Source organism: Echinops telfairi, unplaced genomic scaffold (assembly GCF_000313985.2).
Source record: "Echinops telfairi isolate 266 unplaced genomic scaffold, ASM31398v2 ScPeMD7_1713;HRSCAF=2227, whole genome shotgun sequence".
NCBI lineage: Eukaryota > Metazoa > Chordata > Mammalia > Afrosoricida > Tenrecidae > Echinops > Echinops telfairi.
This window is the reverse complement of record NW_022105611.1, coordinates 7,991,860-7,996,099: the sequence shown is the minus strand read 5'-3', so window position 1 is coordinate 7,996,099 and position 4,240 is coordinate 7,991,860.

Here is a 4,240-nt window from a genome sequence, read left to right as displayed (position 1 = left end):
GTGGCATGCCGGGCCCCTCTCCCCAACCTGTAGGTTTAGTGATGTCCTCAGTAACCCATACTTGTAGGGAGGGGGTCAGTTTGGCTCTGATTGGTGCCAGCCCTGTATCCCACTCTTTTTATGTGTTGCTCATGCCCTCCCTTAATGCTAAAACACTTTGTTGTAACAAACTGAAATTCTGTGATGCTCACCCTCCCAGCACAATCCCTGAAGACAAAAGGTGTGCATAAGCAAATATAATGAAGAAAGCAGATGGTGCCTTGCTATCGAAAGATACAGCTCTGGGATCTTAAAGGCTTGAAGTTAAACAAGCAGCCATCTAGCAGAGAAGAACCAAGACCCCATGGAAGAAGCACACCAGCCTGTGTGATCATGAGGTTTCAGCAGAATCAGGTAACAGGCAACAGAAGACCCAAAGCAAACAAATCATATTGTTGAGAACAAGGTGGGTCGGAGCAGAGACCCAAAACCCATCTGTAGACAATGGAACTCCCCTCACAGAAGGGTCACAAGGAAGATATGAGTCAACAACCAGGGTGCAATAGTAGCACCAATAAAACACACAATATTCCTCTGATTACTTGAGGCTTCCTCACCCCCCACTATCATGACCCTAGTACTGCCTTTCACTATGGGTTAGACCAGAGCATGTGCACAGGTACAAGAGATAAGAGCTCATGACACTCGAAATCCAGGAACAGGAATGGGAGTAGCAATAGCAGAAGGGTAGGGGGAAGGTGGGGAGAGGAGGTGAGGAAGGAGGAACCTATAGCAACGATGGACACATAACCACACACCCCCACAGGGACGGGATGAACAACAGAAACCATGGGGAAAGGACGACAGCAGTCAGTGTCAGATATGAAAACAATAATAATTTATCATTTATGAAGGAGTCATGAGGGTGTGGGAGGGTAGAAGGGAAAAAAGAGGAGCTGAATCCAAGGGCTCAATAAAAGTGTCTAGAAAATAATGATGACAACATATGTACAAAAATGCTTGATACAAATTGATGTATGGATTACTATAAGAGCTGTAAGAGCCTCCAATAAAGTGAACTTTTAATTTAAAAGCCCAACAATAACAAAAATATTGAAAACAAAGCAGAAAATATTAAAAATCAGAACAAATTTAAATTTGTGAAAAGGGAGATCAAATGATAAGGTGTTACAATTTTAACCTAGCTGCATCTGCAGTAACCCACTTTCTAGTGCACTCTGCTTCATAGCAAGGCTGTTCACTTCCCTGGTCTTTGATTAGAGGGATGCACCAGAAGCGTAATCCACAGTTAATTCCACTTCGCTTTGTTTTTTTTTTTTTACCTGAAACAGCTTTGAAATAGGCCAAAAAGTTGGTTCCAAACATAGCAGCCCTATAGGACAGGGTTGAACTGCTCTGGTAAGTTCCAAAACTGAAATCTTTATAGGCGTAGAAAGCCCCGTTTTTCTCCCGCAGAGCAGCTGGTGGCCATATAAGAGTAGTAAAGCCCTTTAAGGTTTCCTAAGCTGAAAACCACAAAATCATCTGACTAAACCCACCAGCCACTCCAAGAGAGACAAATGAGGCCTTCTGCTCCCATGAAGATTTACAGCCACAAAACCCCTATATTTAGTATATGAAATCCAGGATAGGTAAATCTATAGAGACAGTAACTGCATTAATGGCTTATTGGTGGTATGGGAGGGCAAGCTGGGAGGAGATGAGGAGTTAATAACAATGAGTAAAAGAAGCAAGAAAATGTTCTAGAACTGATTGTAGTGATGATTGTACAACTCTTCTTAATATGACTAAATTATTGAAGTGTATGATGTGTGAGTTACATGTAAATAAAACTAATTTTTAAAACCCTACATAGGATCATATGCAATAAACCTGATGGCAATGAGTTTGGTTTGGCTATTCTTAGTACAAGAAAAAAATTCTCACAACCTATAAAGAATATTCTCCAATTGCCCTTCTAACTCTATTAGCTTCTGTTATCCATGCACTCTATGCCTTGAGAGGCTCCCCTTGACAGAGTACATCACTAGGTTCCCTTGTCCCCAAATTCCCAATGGTTCTGCTAGTAGGAGTCACCAGCAGGAGATCATGGGTCACCACAACATGAGGAACTGTATTAAATGGTCACGTCATGAGGAAGGTTGAGAACCACTGCTCTAAATAGAAAGCTCAATTAACAGTATGACTCGGTGCAATGAACTTCAAATGCACTATCCCCCTCATATTAAAAAAATGAGCATCATCTTGATCTTTGATTTCACTTGATGAGCTTTTGTTGGAGGGGAAGATGATGTCTTCCACTGACTTGATTGATGTTTGATTTGGGGTCATAAGAATAGCACCATATCTTGACACCAGTGATGACCTTGGAGGAAAAAGTCTGGGTCCCTTCAGAGCTGTTCTTTCAAACCACAGCATGTTTGCACTTGATGCTCTTTTTCCTGGTCAGTCAGAATCTGAGGCACAAATTTCACAGTGACCCTTCGCATCCCCAAATCTTCCATTAAAATTCACTGAACCGAGCTCCAAGATAGTCCGAGTAACTTCCCCATCTCTTCAATGGTCCGTCATCAGTCTTCAAGCACAAGTGCATGAATTTTGTTAACATTTTCATCCCTTCAAGAAGTTGATGAACATTCATCAATTGACATTTCACCTTTTGGGAAATGAGAAAAACACTCATACACTTGAGTTTTTGCCATAGCGCTGTCCATGTAAGCTGTGTTCAACATCACAACAGTTTCTATGGCATCATTCCGGAGCAGGAAACAAAATTTCATAGCAGCATTCTGCTTTATAAAATCAGCCATTACAAAAAACAAGGTTCAAATGAAACTGCTTTTATGAAAAAGTTCACTGTGACCAGAGGGAACCTTCCCAGGCAATACCACTAGATGCACTAACTCAGAATGAATTGCTCAATGCTCATCTAGAGGGAAAAATGCATGCTATGAAGCTCCACCCAGCAGAGGTGTTTTTTTTCTGGTTTTGGGGTGGGGGGTATACCCTCGAATTTCTGAAGCAACTATTTATATTTAGGAGCTCTGGAGGTGTAATGTGGCAATCGCTGGGCAGCTAACCACAAGGTCAGCAACTCAAACCCACCAACAACTCACTGAAAGAAAGATAAGAATTTCTGTTCTAATCTTCCTGTACAGATTTACAGTTTTGGAGACCCTAAGCTTTGGAGTCCTACAGCATCATGATGAGTCAGAATTGACGCAACAGCAATGGATTTGTTTTTATTTATTTTAAAATGGCTTATTCTCAAAACTCAGTTTTTCTGAAAGCAATATTCAAAATTCTGTATAATTTTTTCCTATAAGTTTTCTAATGTTTTTAACTTTTAGATACTCATGAGTAAAGCAATTTGTAAGAACTGTAATACCCTCTGGAGTCTGGTCGCTCTAGATACATTGGATGACTCAATTTGTATATATACAGTTCTGCAAGACATTGTTAATCATATGGTCTCACGAAGGTTTAATATTTTGACAACTAGAAAGTGAAAAGAAGTTAGAGACTCATAAACTAAAAACCAATAAAATTTACAATGAATGATATAGCCACAGATTAATATTTGAATTTGGAATTTCTAATGCAGTCTAAGAACTGTCATGACTTCTGAGCAACAAATGAGATAGAGAAGAAAGGATTAACTTACAAATATTCTAAGGTAGAACAATGCTCCTCTCCTTTCTCCACTACTTCTATCTTTGGCTAGGAGTCAGAGCTAACAAGATGGAGTAGCCTTTCCTATCAAACACTTGTGAAATATTTCTTTTTCCATTTGTCTTTCTTGTGACTAATTCTTTTAATCAATATTCAACAAAGAATTTAAATGTAATATGAATATGAACCAGCATTGAGATCATCTTCTTCAGTAGAATAGGGTCACAAATATAATTTATACTACCCCACAAATCCACAAAGAGAACATACAGTTATTTGTCTGTGGTATCCAGATGCTACTTCACAAACTTTCAGTCATGATTAATTGGGGAAAGTGGCCATCCAGTCTAGTTTAAAGTATTGCCTGATTGAAAAATATTTTTTAAATATTTTTTTAATTTAAACAGTCTTTCTAAAATACAACTACTCATTCTTTTTTTTTTTTTAATCATTTTATTGGGGGCTCATACAACTCTCATCAAAATCCATACATACATCAATTGTGTAAAGCACATTTGTACATCCGTTGCCCTCATCACTCTCAAAACGTTTGCTCTCCACGTTAGCC